Genomic DNA, 18,440 nt, shown 5'->3' with positions numbered 1-18,440 from the left:
AGGTTCTAAGTAATTTTCAAGCCATATCCTTTCTGGGGCCTTTTCTTAACATTTTAAACTGCACTGAATCTAGAAAAACGTCAATCCCACTTTTCACCATAAGGGAGAACAAGGAAGAAGAACATGATTTGAGCTCAGAATTAGAATCTCAGTATCAAATTAGACATGCAGAGGAAAAGATAATCCATTTCACATTATAACTCTATTATACTTGTCTTCAAAAGCCAAGAAATACTGGGGATGTCCCAAGATAAGCACGGGCCAACAATGTGAGCAGGACTGAGGGGGGAAAAAAAGGAGGGAGGAAGCAGGAGGGAGATAAGTGATGTGAGAAGGACAGCAACACCATGATGAGACCAAAGAAGAGATAAGGGTCATCGTCAATAGGCTACGTGGATGACAGCACATGGTCCTCCGGTGCCTTTTGTTCCCTGTTTGGGTCGCTGCGAGTGGATTTTGGCAGCGAGAGAGAAAGAGAGGCCCCGTAGCAAGATGCTGCTCCGCATGCCCCTTGTTCACTTTCATCTCCAGAGCAGACGGAGAGAAGACAGGGCGAGACTCCCACTTCAAAAGACAGTTTGATCTCAGAATTGCACAAGAGTGCGACCTAAAAGAGGATCTGAGGAAGCGTTTAAAAGCCGAATATAAGGGGCATACTGTCACAGATGCTGGATGTGGAAATATAGTCTGCGCATGCAGAGGAGGAAGTCCACAGGATCATGAAACGGCAGCCTCTCTGAGCGTCATTGATCATTCCCGCTGTCTTTGATTCTGCTTACTTTGTCCTGGTAAAAACAGAACAGATTTTGTCTGGCTAGTGAAAAGCTGCCTGCTTCCAAAAGCTCTCAGAGTTACACAGAGTACACGATGCGTCTATAAACTTTACAGCCAAACTAGTGAAGAAAAGATCCTTCCACAAGATCCAAAGTTAAGATAGTAATACTTTTTGTCTGTACACTGAGCATGTGAAACTCAACTCAAATTACTTTTTATGCAAAAAATCTCAGCCAATAAAGCCAATTCTGATAGCAAGTTTTAGCCTGCATAGATTGGATCAAACATTTTTCCACAAGCTTCTCACAATAAATACTGGAATTTTAGCCCATTCCTTTGTATGTTTTGAGTCCAGCTTGCAGGCTGCCTTACTCTCACACACCTTCTAGCTCTGGCCACCATTGTTTTTATGGGACTGAGACCAGAGCTTTGTGATGGCCACTCCAAAACACTGACTTTGTTGTACTGAACCAACTTTGCAACTAATTTGGCAGCATGCTTGGAGCCATTGTCTATTTAGAGGACCCATTTGTGTCCAGGCCTCAACTTCCAGGCTGACACGTTGGAATTGTGCTGAAATACTTCCACATAATATTCTAACCTCATTATACAATTTATTCAGTTAAGTCCCTCTAGCAGCAAAAATCCACACAACATGATGCTGCACATTTAAAACATAAACACGTTCAGTCCGGCTGACATTTATGTCTAGACGTTGCAATGTTGTTTATACCTGCATATACCTGTTTGAACAGATAAACGTGGTACCTGGTACGTGGTAAACTGTGACATCATCATATAAGCGTCGCCAAATTGTTTAAATGCATAATAGTCTTAGTATATGTAAAAACAAAAACAAAATGGAATGAACTTATATAGCGCTTTTCCAGTCATGTTGACCACCCAAAGCGCTGTACACTATAGCCACATTCACCCAGTCGCTCTCACTAACGCACACACATTTATACACCGAGATGCAGCTCGGTAGGCAACTTGGGGTTAAGTGCCTTGCCCAGGGGGGCATCGACATGTGGCAGGGGGAAGCTGGAATCGAACCCACAACCCTCAGATTGCCAGACGACTACTCAACCCACCAAGCCACAGTCGCCCACTCCCATTATCCTGGCATTTAGAAAATAAAAATAATGTTGATGATCCTAACCTGAAACATCCATCTATTCACCTATTGTCTATACGTGCCTATCCTTGCTATCATTATAGTCATCTTCGATGACTATAATGAGCTTTTATCTGTTATATGCACTGATTATGACTGTTTAATAATTGTGGGAGATTTCAATGACTACATTTCAACTACTCAACTATAAAAGCTTAGAAGAAATTATAAATCAGTTAAGCTCCTCCTCCTGTTGTCTTGATATCCTAAATGGTAAATGGAATGAACTTATATGGCGCTTTTCCAGTCATGCTGACCACCCAAAGTGCTGTACACTATAGCCACATTCATCCAGTTGCTGTCACTTACGCACACACATTCATACACAGAGACGCAGCTCGGTAGGCAACTTGGGGTTAAGTGCCTTGCCTTGTCCAGCCTGTCATTGCACCCGACCTGATCCAAATAGTAAATTCGTCCCTCTCATCAGGTGTTTTCCCCCAAGCTTTAAAAACAGCAGTCATTAAACCACTGATGAAAAAAGAGCAATCTGGAAAAATCACATCTGCAAAATTACAGGCCAATCTCCAACCTGCCACTTATCAGTAAAACCATTGAAAAGGTTTTGTTTCAACAGTTAAATGGCTTCCTAACAATGATCAACTGCTTTGATGTTTTTCAGTCCTTAGTCAAAGTGTTCATCCACATAAATACAGACTGTGGAAGAACCACATTGCTAGTTCTGTTGGACCTCAGCGTAGCATTTGACACTGTTGACAATGTTATATTATTAAAGTGACTGGAGAGCTGGGTCGGACTCTCTGGTACAGCACTCAATTGGTTCAGATCCTACCTAAAAAACAGGAATTTCTTTGTGTCAATAGGTAACTTCTCATCAGAGCGGACAAAAGTCACATGTAGGGTACCCCAAGGTTCAATCCTGGTACCCATTCTTTCAATATCTATAAGAAACAATATTAGTTACCATAACTACGCAGATGATACACAGCTCTACATTACAACGTCACCAGGTGACTCTTAACCCATCCATGCACTGAATGGTTGCTTAGAACAAATCGATGCATGGATGTGTTAAAATTGTCTCCAGCTGAACAGAAACTAAACTGAAGCTATTATCTTTGGACCTAAAGAGGAGCAAACTGGAGTCAGCACACAGCTTCAGTTATTACAACTATAAACTAGTGATCAGGCCCGAAATCTGGTTGTAGTGATGGACTCAGACCTGAACCTTCAAGGACACATAAAGACAGTTACAAAGTCAGTCTTCTAACACCTGAAGAACATTTCCAGGATTAAAGGACTGATGTCCCAAAAAGATCTGGAGAAACTCATTCATGCGCTTTTCTTTAGTCACATTGATTACTGCAACAGTGTCTTCACAGATCTGCCAAAAAAATCAATCAGACAACTGCAGCTGATCCAGAATGCTGCTGCTCGTGTTCTCACAAAAAGCAGGAAGATAGAGCACATCACCGCAGTTCTAATGTCTGGCTCCCTGTATCTCAGAGAATAGACTTTAAAATACTTCTGTTAGTTTATAAATCACTGAACAGCTATCACCAAAATACACCAAAAGACCTGTTGTTGCTGAATCAGCCCTCCACAAATCTGGAGCAATGATGTAAAGCACTTTGAACCACCTTGCTGCTGAAATGTGTTGACCCTGAAGAGGCCAGCAGTCAATAAGGTTATGTGTCTCTTTAAACCCCATAATTAGTTATCTGGCTTAATCGGTATAATGCATCTACGTTTTATATATCAATAAATGCCCCTGAGACATGTTTCAAGGAGGTCCAAATGCTCATATAGTAACAGAGAACAGGCAAGCTCAAAACTTGCCAGCACACAAGGACAAAAAAATACATAAATAAATAAAACAATAAATCAAGGACAAAATATAGCATTATTGAAACATATCCAATCTCTTATAAAATGTGAAATCAAAAACAACAAATAGAAAATTTAATAAGTTTTTAAGGGTATTCAAGAAGCTTTAATCAGTTTGGCAGGATCATGATTTTAAACACTAGATTTCCTAAACTATTGTGTTTGTAATTTTAATGGAACATTCCATTATTTTGAATTGGGATCGTATGGACTAGGTTTAAGCAATCCACCTCTTCAGTGGGATCTCATTTTGGAGAGAGAAAAATAAGAAAGTCAAGCTAACTTTTACCATCCTAAAGTCGCACAATCCCAGAACACTTTTAAAATGACATGTAATGTACTTTTAATGCCTCATTACTCTTGCATTGAACAGCTGTTGATGTACTTCTCTATTTCCCCAGGAGTCAAAGTACAGCGAGCATATACATTGGCTACTAACATGTTCTTCTGCTGCGCGGCTGATTCAACCAGCCGTTGTTCTGTTAGCTCTTCTGCATAATCCTCTTCAGTGGTTCCAAACTTTTCATAACGGGTACCACCTGGGTAAATACAAAATTTCCTAGTACCACTGTTTACCATTTTGAAATGACTGACATTTTGAAATGTTAACACAACAAGGGTTAGAACTTTTCATATTGTGGTCAGGCTTTTTGTTTGTTTAGGTTTTTTTGTGTCCTCACCCTCACCCCCACCCTCACCCCCCCAACCCACCCCACCCCGCCAAAAAAACGACAAATAAGAAGTGTAAAACAGTCTATGAACAAAACAAACTCTTCTGCAGAGTTTAGTCGTGCTTTCAGTTTTCACTCCATTCCAAGCTAAATAGAAAAATTAGACAGGAACTCCCCTGAAATGGAGCTTTCTCGCCTACTCTGACTTAGAAATTTAGTATGACACCTGTGTATTTATGATATAGCACTATAGCTGCACTAATAAACTGACTATTTGTTAAATCCTTAAATATGTGCCACAAATGCTACCTAAACAATTGTATTAGAGAATGTGTTGTGTTTTAATATATGACGTTTCAAAGAGATAAACTGTCATCTAGTTTGCCTAGTCGTTATCTAGAGTCATTATTTAGCATTATCTAGCAATGTAAAAGACGCACCGGCGGCCGCGCGGCACGGCAGGTCGCCCGGCCCGCCCCCCCAACAAGCGGAGGAGTGCCGAAACAGGCAGCAAGCGCGTTGCGGACCGCGGAGGAGTGCCGAAACAGGCGGCCAGCGCGTTGCGGACCGCGGAGGAGTGCCGAAACAGGCGGCGGACCGCGGAGGAGTGCCGAAACAGGCGGCCAGCGCGTTGCGGACCGCGGAGGAGTGCCGAAACAGGCGGCCAGCGCGTTGCGCGGACCGGACGGCTCGCCCTCCCCAACACCGGCCGGAGGTTGCTTCAGGGACGCCCGCTTCCCTCCCTCCGCTGGCGGGGACGGAGAGGAGGGGAGGGCGCCCCCTCGTAGCTCTGCTTGAACAGCAGGATGCGCTCACGAAAACCTCACGACAGCCGACTGAATTTCAAACATGTTTGATTTTCACCGATCGTCCGATTCCTGATCTGGAGGTAGTCGTGAGAAGCCAGTCCCCCCTCCTCCCCCCCTCTACGATCAAGCTGAAATTCGGCCGATTCAAAAAATGCTCGCACGACTGAAGAATCGGCCCGAAAAGGGGAAAAACTCGTACAGTGTACGCCCGGCTTTAAGAAGCTGACTGATGATCTACCCCGTAGAATCAAGGCCTGAAAGTTTCCTGTGAAATCAGAGGATTCTTTGAGCTTTATGCCGTCCTTGCCTCCAAGGTAAGGCTTGCCTCCAAGCCTTACCACCGTGTCCTCTGTGCCTCCCAGGTTGGACTCCTGGTGGTCCCATACCACACTGGTTCCCAGTCTCCAAGCCTCACCTTCCTCCAGACCTCTGAACCGGCACAGCTACGGCTGTCTTGTGCAGCACTGCCACCGACAGTCAGCCTCCAGCCAGCCAGCTCTCTCTGATCAGGATAAGAAAGAACTCACTAGCTCACCACGATCACTTACCTCCCTGGATCCTCTTCACCTCCACACTAGGTCTCAGCTACCGATCTGTAAGACTGAATTATTGAAACCCTAAACTTGCCATCAACTTGTTAACCGTTCCTCTCTCCCCCTCCAGACACTGCCACAAGCCCAGAACCCGCATCTCTCTCTCAATGTCCATTTTTCATGATTTGACAAACAGGACTTCAGTGATAAACTGATTCCATCTGTGCAGCTTGGAAACATGTTCCTGTGACATTAAAGAATCAGAAGGTAATTTCAATGTTTGAGAAAAAATGTTCCTATTAAGCTGCTGGAGCAGACAAAATTAAGGGCATGTTTCTGAAAGACTACACCTCACAAGGTTTCTTAATGCTGGCTCATCTATTGTCCCTGTGCCCAAAACAACACACGCAAAAGCCCTAAATAATTTTGGACTTTTGGCTCTTACATCTGTATTAAGCAAATGCATGGATCGTCTGGTGAGTAGAAACCGTATATCCTCAAGGGCCAATCACTTGGACCCCATGCAGTTTGCTTACGAGGAGTAGAGGATGCCGCTCTCATCCTTCTGGATAAAGCATTGTCATCTAGATAAGCCTCGGACATATGTCTGGGTATCCACTTCTCATCTACCTTTAATGCAGTCCAGACCAACCATCTTTTAAAGCCCCTTTATAACCTGAATATCAGCAGCTCCCTCGTCTTATGGAGGGAGTGTCTCAGCGCGCCTGTATCAAATATTTTCTATCTGACCGCAGGGTCCTGAGCACTGGTGTTCCACAAGGTTGTGTGCTTTCTCCACTTATGTTCTACCTGTACACCAATTTGCTGTGATTTGACAGTATAGAGTTATCTCTCCTTAAGTGTGCTGATGATGTGGCCATGGTTGCTGACCTAAAGAATGCTGATAGCCCCTAGTAATTAACACATAAACCAGCTCTCCACTCAGTTCCCTGACTGCTTCCTGGATAAATTGAGATAAGAACCTCCTTTATTGTCTCACAATGGGGAAATTCAGACATGACAGTGGCAAAAAAACATAGTAGATTTGTTGGAAATGTGAAATATTGCATATTCAGGTAAAAAAAAAGAATGTTGATAAACAAATGTCAATATAAGCAGTTAGTTATGCCTTCTTTTCGGCCTGCTGTCATGAGGTGGCAGGCAGTGGAACAGGTCATTGAATTCAAACACCTAGGAAGAATCATAGATGAATGGCTGACCTTTCAGCCCAATGTTGACTGTGTGTGCACAGAGGTAGACAGCGTATCTTTTTCTAAGGAAGCTAAGGGGCTTTATTACCAGTAAACACACCTTCCACCTGGTATAAAGAGCACTAACTGAAAGTGTTTTCTCCTCTTAATATGGTCTCCTGGTATGGGAACCTCCACGCCATAGACAGGAACGAGCTGAACCAGATAGTCAAACAGGCTGGCAAAATAATCATTCACTTGCAAATGAATCCTCTTGATCTACGAAGCATGCATTGAAGAAGAAATAAATTCAGGTCTACAATGACTCAACGCATGGTGTTGCAATCCTACTTTAGGCTGCTACCATCCGGTAGGAGACTGATAGTCCTACTAAAGGTGCATTTACATCGAACGCGAATGTGGCAGCCAGAGCGATAGATTTGCATGATATCCATATGAACAGGTGCAACACAGGAGTGATGCGCCGTAATGTGACGCTGAGCGAAGCAACAGACGTGTAACGCGCTGCTCCGGTGTCTCTTTAATCGCCAAAATGGCGCATTTAGCGTCACTAGAATTACGTCTACCCCCCTTCCTATCAGCCTACTGTGACAAAAAGCAAGCCACTAGAGCTATGAAAAATCTCAAAATATGCAAACTAATATTTCCCCTCAGCTGTTTTCATTCTAAACAAGAAATACCTTAATAAACACATTGATTAGATAACTGGTGTGACAATATACTGATTTTAGTTAATTACAATATCTTGAGTCTATCAAGTTGTTGCTTTTAGCAGTTTTAAAACTGTGTTTTGTTTCTGGCTTATCTGTGTATGTTGTATTGGTGCTTGTTTTGCCAGATACCAATGGTGTCCAACAGGTTATCTTATCTTAATAATAATGTACAGGTTACTGAACAACCTGTACAGCAGCATAGTTAGTAACACTGTTGCAAGAAGGTCCTTACAAAAATTACAATAAATTACCGGTTAGCCAAATTTAGACGATCTTATTGTTAGTTCAGGGGACACGCTTAATGCAGACATAACATACCAAAATGGCTGATTTAAAACCATTCAGTATTTCTCCCTGAGAGATGTATTGTCATCATCACGTTGCAACAAAGGGCATCACAGGCAAGGATCTTACTGCAAGTAAAACTGCATCCATCAAGAACTGCAAAGGCAGACATTGAAATACTATGAAGAAAGATGCAGGGACTTTTCTGGCCATCCTAAAGCAGAGCCAACAAAGGGATTGGGTTGTCACCAGCACACAGTTTGCTCAGAAATCACAGCAGACAGGCGTGAGGCAGAGACATTTGCTGGATGCTGGCCTTGCATCAGGAAAGAAAACATTTCTCTCTGGAAAAAGAAAGCAAAGAAAAGCATAAAGGACAGACTGACTTTCTACAGGAAGCACCTGAAAAGTTCTGCAGAGGACTGGAGTAAAGTTATTTTGAACATTTCCTGGAAAAAGGACTGTCCGGTTGAAGAAAAGGTAAAGGCTTGAATGATTCTGGTGTCAGGGGATGCTAACGGTGAAGCAGCCTGAGACCATTCACAGTTTTTTAAAAACTATTTAGTTGTGGTGGCTAAAGCTTTTTCCAGCACAGTGGAGCAACACGTGATAAGACAAATGTTAAAAACAACTTAAAAAAGAGACAGAAAAAAAAATGAATGCGTAAAATGAGGTTCTTCCCCTAAGTACTATGATATATGAACCATATAACTCACATATTGTTGTTGCAGTACAACAGTAGTTTTAACAATAGAAGATATTTCACAAAAAGTCTAAAATTTAATATATCAAACCATGTATAAGTACCTAATTGTTGTTTCTATTTGACCCAGTAAAATGCATTAAAGATGAAGCTTTATTTAGTCTAGAAGTCCCTAGGTTGAACATAATCTGACACTGAAAGTCATGCTTTGTTGGCCAAACCCAGGAACTTTAACCTGATGTAAACATCAAAAGGCATCCTCTTGTGGCTGGCTTTTCATCTTTGACTTTTTCAACCACATTTCCAACTGAGCTCAGATGTAGAATAGGGTAATACTTCTGGCTTATTAAGTAAATATCACCCTGTGTTGGACAAGGGGATGAGCAATCACTTCAAAGACTACATATTCTGTCTAAAATTCTTTAAAAAAAAAAGAAATAGCTTGACTTTGTAGCCGTGGGGTGTGAGTGTGTCATCATCGCCGTCCCACTGTGTGGCTGTGTCAGGGAGTTGGGCGGAAGGGTGCAGCGTGGCCACCTGTCTAGAGACGCCCGGGCGAGCCGAGGCCCCGCCGAGCTATATTAAAACACATATGTGTCAACAGGTGGGCTTGTTTGCACACGTGCGCGCATGTTTGTACTGTATCATTCTGGATCGCGACAAACAATGTCAGGAGCAGCTGATGCCAGCCACTCAGTCAGGAGTCGTCCCTAAATAACCAGCAGTTGCCTGTGAGGACAGCTGTTGGAGCTCCTGAAACCCTCCCCTGACAGCCACGCTGAAAAATATTTGGCATTTTGGCTCCTGAGATTGAAATTAAGCTACTCTGAGTTCACTCTAATTAGACCTTTATTGTTATTTTCATTTTACACGCCTTAAGTTTCACTGAGGTATCAAGGTGCTGAATTAAAAATGAATTCTAATGTACAGTATACATGATTAAAAGGACAAAGTTTTAGCTCAGAACCTCTACCCCACTCTCAATTCTTTAGCATCATCTACTTTAACCAGCTTCCTTGCTAAGAAAAGCATCGCCACAGTATGATGGTGCCACCACTCTATTTCACCCTAAAGACGGGGTGTTCTGGGGAATATGAAGTGTTAGCGTTTTCCAACATATGATATTTTGCTGGGGAAAAAAGACCCATTCTTACACATATTTGTGGTGTCCTCTACATGGATTGTACTTTAGTCTGGTCACTTTTTTTTTTTTTTTAAAAAGGGCAGATTTCTACACTACTTTATGTTGGTCTATAAAATAAAATCCCAGTAAAATACATTAAAGTTTGTGGTTGTAACTTGATAAGAGGTGGAGAGGTTCATTGGGTGCAAATGTGTTTGCAAGGCACAGAAAAGTGATATCAGTGACTCTATGCTGCAGGAAATAGATGTCGTCTTAAACGGTACCTGTGTCAGAAAATCATTTTCTCTTTTTCAGCCTCTCGCACTCATTGACCTCTTGTGTGTTTGGTCCGAGAGAGGCGACAGCCACCTTTGGGATAATAAATCAACTAAAAGTCAAAAGGTTAGATCGACCCCCGGCGACCTTTGGCCTTACAGGATTTTCTTCTGCCATATGTCTGTGGTTTAGCAGGCCGCTACGCCCGTCGGTGGCCAAGAACAGCAGCGCAAACCGGCCCTCTTTGAGTCCAAAGATCTGTCAGAGCCACTCAGCTTCATATCCTGGGCCCTGCCGGCCAAACGAACCCCACCTAGAACCGGCGATGGTGAGTATGGCCGTTGCTAATTTGTTTCTTTGGCTGCTGCACGTTTTAGCAAAAGTTAGGATGTGCGTAGAATGAGGAAAAGAGAAGTTGAAAAAGGCTGGTGGGCAGGTTTTGTAAACAGTGTACTTACAGTACTTACAGTACACTGTACTTACAGTGTACTTACAGTACATATATATATATATATATTTCAAATTTTTTTTTTTTTGCTTTTTTTGTCACACTTGAATATTTTAGATACGCACATACATTTTTCAAAATTAAGAATTTAGTTAATTAGGGGGAAAAAAGCTTCCTAGGCTACGTTCACACTGCAGCCTGAAGTGACCCAATTCCGATTTTTTTGCCCATATGCAACCTGGATCTGACCTTTTTATGACAGTCTGAACAACACAGATCAGAGTTTTTCAAATGCGACCCAGGCCACTTGGATATGTGGTCCTGAATCCGATACATATCTGATCTTTTCAAATGCGACCTGTGTCTGTACGGCCGGGTCGTATTTATCCAACCTGTACGTCACCGATACTCAACAAACGTCACTATTCTGCATCCTGCTATGCAGAAGCGGGAAGAAAAATGACACCCATAGCGGACTACAATGAGGAGAGCAGTCAATGGACGGTAAGCTCCGGTTAGAAAATAAATAAATGACTGCAAAATGCACGCCAGCATTATAATCCATGTTTACTTCCGCAAACACTGAGGACGCTTGCTACGTGTGACGTCATCGCGTCCTCGAGTGCGCATACTTCATAGGAAGGATCACCACCCCTCTACGTTCATGGGAGTCCAATACCCTTTGAAGTAGTTTTACTTTCCACACTGATAGATGTCAATGACTTTCCCTCTCACCTTGAATTTAGTTAGATTGGGCCATGGCGTATTGACTTTTGAGATCTTTTAGATTACTTCATGTTGTCAGGATCTATTTAAAAAGATTACTTGAGTCAGCAGTTCTTGCAGTTTTCAGGTCTTTGGCTCATAACGGGGAACTCAGGTCTTCATAAAAGGTTTTTAATCATAGTCAATTCATTATTTAACAAGGGGGGTAAATACTTTTGACACGGGCAAGTGGGTTTGGTTTCGTGTATTTCCCTTAATAAATGACGCATCTAAGCACTTCTTTTTGTGTTGACTTGGGCTATCTTTGTCTGAACTCACAATCTCTTTGATGATCTGAAACATTAAAGTGTGATAGTAGAAACCAAAACAGAAGTAATGTGTGTGTGTGTGTGTGTGTGCGTGTGTGTGTGTGTGTATGGGGGGGGGGGTACTTTATCACAGCACTGTATTGGTCATAACATCAAGGCGTTCCCCCCCAGACAGGGAGAGGATTCTCGGCTTAAGACTGGATCGACTTCAGTGGTGCGACAAGGTTTGGCCAGCCAGGGCAGAATGTCAGGCATGGAGGACAGCTGCAGCCCAGAAAGCACCGAGAGAAAGAACAGTGAGCTGTGGCTGCAAAACAACGCACAGATTGCAGAATTTGAGCTCTGGACGTCACTGTCATATGTTTAGAATTGGAAAAAAAAAAAAGAAGGTATTTAATTTGAAAAAGAGGAAGTGAGAGAAGAGCAACAACACAGAGTTTCCTTGAATAACCTGTCAAGCACTTCTGTGTAAGGCGGTTTCACTATAACCCGCGCCTCTTTGCACATAACACACATTTTTAGAAATGACATACGGGGAAAAGGCATCAAGATGCCGAACAGATAGGGTATCTTTACTCAACCCGAGACTACACGCACGTCCATATCGGCCTCGCTTTAATCCTTCATTTACCAGATTTGTTGTTGCACACTGAGCCAGGAGAGCGATTGGTCATACGTGCGTTGAGCTGCTAAGTATATAAATATCTATCTGCTTTATGCACGTCTCCTCTCTGTTACATTTACACCGCAAGGCAGCGGAATATCCCCCAAGGACCGACATCATTCTCTGCAGTGAGTGAAAATTGAAAGGCGAGTGAAAAATGGGGCGTTGGGAAGCCAATGGACCACGTCCACGGCTGTCCGTGAGCAGAGGTAGGTTTTCACATCAGGAGGCGGCTGCTTTTCTCATCAAGGCCCAGGCTGGAGAACATGCTCGTTCATTCTCATGGCGGGAAACTTTTCAACACCAGAACCCAGGAACGTGCCGCGCCGGGGCCCCGAGAGTCTCCTGATGAGGGCAGCAGAAGCACAGCAAAATCCAACTTTTTTTTTTTTTTTTTAAAAAGGAGGGTAAAATGGGAAGTATATTGCCACTCTAGAAAAGTGGAAACTTCTAGTACCAGTGTCAGGCAGGGATGAGGACAATTTTCCCCTCTACGTTTTAACCAGCCCTGTTCCCTTCCCTTTGGTAGGAATGTCTCTGGATGTGTCAGTGTTGTACAAGGACACACAGCGTTATGTTGCGTTGCATCATATGGAAATATTTGCCGTCACATGAAATCCATCCTAGCACGCCCACACTGTCATCATCCCATTCACGAAGAAAAGAAAGCCCTTCTTCTAATTTTACACCACTTGACTGTAAGCGCATGTAAAGCTGGGGTCAACTGTACGAGTGACTCTCCTCTGAAATATTTTCAGCTAAGCCAAACGTTTACCGGAGCTTAATGTGTGGGGAAACGGCGACGACTGTGAGTTTGAGACCGCTGGTCTACACCATTCCACTGTAGCTCTGGCTGTATGTTGATACTGGGACCCCACCAATTCATTACTTTTGCAGTCAAAATTACTCAAGTTCACAGATCTTGTGGAGATACAAACAGCATTGATAGTATTCAGAGTACAAAAACACGTTATTACCAGATAATATTCTAAAAATTATCTGCTAAAAGGGGATTAAGGGGACAAGTTAACTGTGAATTATGGACATTTCAATCAACTGGTAAAAGCTTTTGTATTTCTTCTCTGCGGAGTAAGAGAGAGGGACAGTTTGAATGTGGGACTAAAAGAACGTCCAAACATAAAGCAGTTTGAGAAGGAAATCAAATCCATAATTTTCAGAAAGATAGGATAAGTAGTGGGTCTGTTCCTAGGACTTCGCTCTGATGAGACTGAGATGTCTGACAGGTAGTATCTGTTGGAGCCACTTCTCCAGTATGGGGTTTACTACTTGGGATGTGTATGTATACATACTATATATATATATATATATATATATATATATATATATATATATATATATATATATATATATATATATATATATATATATATATTTATATAGTATGTGTATATGCGTGTGTACTGTAAATAACTAACTAACTGTAAACGTGTGTGTGGATAATGGTAGGATTTGGTTGTTCCATCAGGAACAATAATTGTTTTCTATCATGGTAATGCATCACTGGACCTTTGTTTTATTTGTTATTGATATAGAAATCTGAGTAAGCAAATTGATTACAGTTTAACTCAAGTTGAACTTATTGCATAATAAGGAAAAAGGAAAATAAGGAAAACGATGACTATTCCATTTTGGAGAAGGGGTAGGATTGATTAAATTGTACTTCTTCCCGTTCCTTTTCAACTATGTAAAACACAACAGTACTGTTTTGGATTTTGTTTGAGGAATTCATTTTGTTCATGTTCTGTTATTTACATGTTTGAAATAAAGTTCACTAAACCTAGGTTTTTATGTTCTTCACTATAAATAATGGCATGTGGAAAGCTTTGACTCTCACCATCCTGGTCAGAATCTTTGACTATTAATAGCCAAACTTTGCTTAATGAGCTTATTGAACAGCAGCTAAAGTCTGTGTATACACAGAATCATGGTGGCCCATTACATTGATCGTCTTCAGAGAGGCTTTTGCCGACTTTACTCGCTGCAGCGGTTAAACCAATACTCCCAGTGCAACACTATAATTGATGATTTATCCATGAATTAACCTTCCCAGAAGGGAACAGGGTGAATCTGAGCACGAGAAAGGCCTCTCTATCTACACGCCGCAGATGTTCCAAACTGGAAATGTTGCCTCTGTTTCTCAGCCAGATGCATCTAAGCGCATCCCTGAGCCTTTCTGTTCCAGGTACCGTCCGGCGGTGCAGAAAAGACGGAGGCGGCCAGATAAAGGCTGGACGAGTCAGAGTGAGCGTGCAACATGGCCCCTGCTAGCTTTGCATGTCTTGAGCTGCGTGCTTGAGCAGATTTGGACTGATAGAAGATAAAGGCTCTTTGATAGGCTGCAGGTGTGCCGCTTTAATGAGTTCTACCCCCGGCCCCCACCCCACTCCCCGCTCCCCTGCCTTTCTTTTTCCCTCTCAACCGTGCCGCCGAAGCACATCTGCACATCTGTCATTCAGTGCTCTGCAGCATCTCTCACCTCCTAACCTCTCCTCTCTGCCTGCCAGTCAATCTTGAAGCTAGCCGGGAAGCAGAGCTCGCACACATTTCCCGTCACACCGCAGCACGGCAGCTCCTGCGCCCCGCTACAACTCGCTTGGCTGAGCGATTCCAATCCAAACCCCTCCCAACGTGAGGGATTCTGGGGAAAACACACACACACAGAGATATAACGTAGCTCAGCCCGCTCACACAGAGGAGGCAGAGGCAGAAAGCGAAAGGGCTGCTGGGTGCTTTCAGGCTCGTGCTTTCCCTTCATTCAGAAGCTTAGGTGCCAGGGGACCGGCTCGATGACGTGGGTTGCGGCCTCGCCAGGAAGCACGGGGAGGAACTTGTGGCTTTATATTAAGTGTCAGGGTGGTTAACAGGAAAAGATAACCTGTTTGTGTTGATGTAGCACGGAAGCGTGAATTCCTGGCACACGAAGGAGCGACGCCGAAGTTTAACCGAGTGTCTTGCAGGAATTTCCTAGAGTTCAGTGTGGTTTGGTTTGGTTTGGTTTGGAGTGGCTGCAGGAGCACATGCAGGAACTTCACTGCTGCAGAGGCCATTGTCTCGCAGCGACACAGTGTGTGCGTTTATTTTATTGTTTTACCAATCCGCTCAGTTTTAGGAGGTTGCACGAAACGAATGGGCAGGCGGACATCCCAATGCGCCACCTGACGGGAGCACGTTCAGGATGATAAGGAGATGTCCGAATTTGCAAGTCAAATCAACTTGTATTTTATTGTCATTCCAACTGTGAAACAAAAGGCAGTGGAAGGGAAAACTCGAGTGGAATACATCACAGGGACAAAGCTAAAACAACAGAGCACGGCAAATGTGAGAGTTAAAAATACAAACGAATAAAATGCAAAACGGGCAAGAGTGAAGAAAAAAAAAAAAGGTTCTAAATTTACAGAAAACTGGTTATGACTCATGAGCAAATCTGTCGGACTTTAACAAACAATGCAACGTTTTGTAAGTGTGTAATTATTCCTGCAGCACTGCGAGATTATAGGCCGACTTCCTTCAGCCCAGAGACATAAGAAAACGCCCTGCATGCAGTTGTGAAATAACAGGTTGTTGACTCGAATCTGCTGTGTAATTGTGCAGACTGTATGGTGAAAAAGACTAAAAAGGCTGTGGCAAAGCAGTCTGATGTGCAACCCTCTGTTGTTACACCTGGAACTACAGATTGTGAAAAACCATATTTTACGTCAACTTTGCATATCTTTTCCAAACTGTGTTTGTCTTTCTATTTTTCAAATGTTTATTATTACATTTATTTAGGAATAATATAATTTCATTACCCAGTTTACTTTGAACAATTAAATGCAATAAAGTTAATTTATGTGGGTTACAACTAAGGAGAACCCAACATTCAGTTTCTCTGAAAATGTGAATATTGCGGAAGACCAAAGAAGGTTTGATGAAATAAAAAATAAAAAAATTTAAAACAGAAATGCCATGGGGTTTCACAACCATGTGACCTCTGAGTTGACAGTTGTTCAGCTTTCACCGACGTCCTCCACAAAGAGGGTAAACCAAAAACAAAAAAAAAGGCCTTGCTTTATCCAAGCATATTAACAGAAAGTTGAGTGGAAGAAAAAAAACTGCTAGAGGCTTGAGAAAGAAAGCACTTTCTGCTGATCTTTACAAAGTTATTCATTAGATATCAGAAAAGAAATATGACCAGAGCAAATACAAAATGCATTGCTAAAGAAACAAGCTGTGTCCAAGCATGTTATTGTAAAGTCGAGCGGAAGGAAAAACGGTTACGGTAAAAAAAAAAAATTATAATAATAAAGCGCACAAGCACTCGGTGCTTCCCTCCATTCTGCTTTTATTTTCTCACAGGACTTGGCACCGTGCAGAATGTGAAAAAAATACCATTGTGTGCTTTTAATGAGCTGGTATCATTGTGCCTGACTGACAGCAAACTGGCCAGACTCGGACCTCACTGAGAATCTGTGGCAGGATTGTTAGGATGAGAAACACCAACAATGATGACTGGCAAAGGGTCAAGCAACCTGGGCTTCCTCAGCACCTCAGCAGAGCTACAGGCTGCTCGCCTCAAAGCCACACTCTGCATAGATGCCGTAATTCATGCAAAAGAAGCCTCGTCTTCTTTTGCATGAGCGTATACTGCACAGCGCATAGATATGCCCATTCCTGCATTAAAATGGTCCTATGTAATATTCCAATTTTCATAGAAAGTGAATTTTGGATTTTCATTACCTATAAGCCATAATCACCATAGTTAACAGAAATAAATGCTTTAAATATATAATCTCTCATTCAGTAAATTTATACATGAGAATTGAATCAGCTAAATAAATGAACTTTTGTCGATAATCCAATTCATTATCATGCACCTGTGTTAACGGTTGGGGAAATACCATTGGAGGTTCTAAGCAGGTAACCCGGGTGTAAAAATACTGTTTTAAATTTTGCTTTTTCACAAAGTCATGAAGTCAGTCAGTCAGTCAGACAGTCAGTCAGTCAATCAGTCTGATGTTTGGGCGGGGTGGAGGATTGTAGACGGGCCCTTTGTTTGAACAGAGAAGCCCCAGACACAACAGTGGCCAGGCCTGGCCCCTTCACAATGGCCTTCAACACAAAGGCCCACACACTGGGACAATGGCCCCGAACTCGGAGGTGGGGGGTGGGGGAGTTGGAACGGCTGGGCTGAGGTTGCCCACCTGCACGCTTCAGGACTGGATGGTCCCCACCTTCCCCACCCACCCACCCACACAAACACACAGAGACCGCTTCCACCACTCATGACACACCATACCAGCATTTAGAAGAAAAGAAGAAAAAAGCTGCTGCAGGTGTCTTCCTGTGCTGGTGGCACGAGGAGGAGGCAGGGAAAGTCTGCTCCGTGAAAGCGTTAATTTGAGTTTTACGGCCTAAGATGTGCAGTGACTGAAACTGAGACACTCGCACAGCCAGAGGCCGCAGACAGGAACACAATTAAAAAATGAAGAATATAGTGAAATATATTTTTAAATATATATTAAATATATATATAAAGCATGCATTATATTCAACAAGGATAATACACTTCCCACTTTTTTTTTGCATTTTTAGATTATAAAAGGGAAAAATATATATATATTTTTTTAAATAAATTGCTAAAATACATGCAGACACTTTTGCTTCGCAAATAAGTAAACCATGTTAAGCCAGAAATTTTAAAACAAAAGTATTCTTTCATTTCTCTCAAACACACATTTGTATTGTAATAGATTAGGGTATCGCATGAGTCTGCCTAACCCTACTTTAATTTTTCTAAACTTAACAGAAACCCAAAAAGGGATGTTCCTCCACATTTGGACTTAGGATGGGTCCCTATAACGCCTGTCTGTCTCTGTTGGGAAATTAAGAGATTATACCAGAAAAACCTTAAATGGGGGGAAAGCAACTACACACACACACACACACAAACACACAGCTCAAAATACAAATGTGGCAAACTAAATAAAAATAAAAAATAAAAAAACGTTTCAAATTCTCCATTTCTAGTCCAGATAAATATTGCTTTCTAAGCTCAAACTCTTTTTTCACCTGTAACTTGCCCATGGGCATATCGCTGAATGCTATTGGTTGCACTCAGTGGTCTGCTTTTCCAGATCTTTCTCATTGGATGAACCGGCCGTCAATCATCCA

This window comes from Fundulus heteroclitus, unplaced genomic scaffold (assembly GCF_011125445.2).
Source record: "Fundulus heteroclitus isolate FHET01 unplaced genomic scaffold, MU-UCD_Fhet_4.1 scaffold_52, whole genome shotgun sequence".
NCBI classification, from domain to species: Eukaryota; Metazoa; Chordata; class Actinopteri; order Cyprinodontiformes; family Fundulidae; genus Fundulus; species Fundulus heteroclitus.
The sequence above is the reverse complement of the archived record's forward strand: the minus strand, read 5'-3'. Positions refer to the sequence as shown.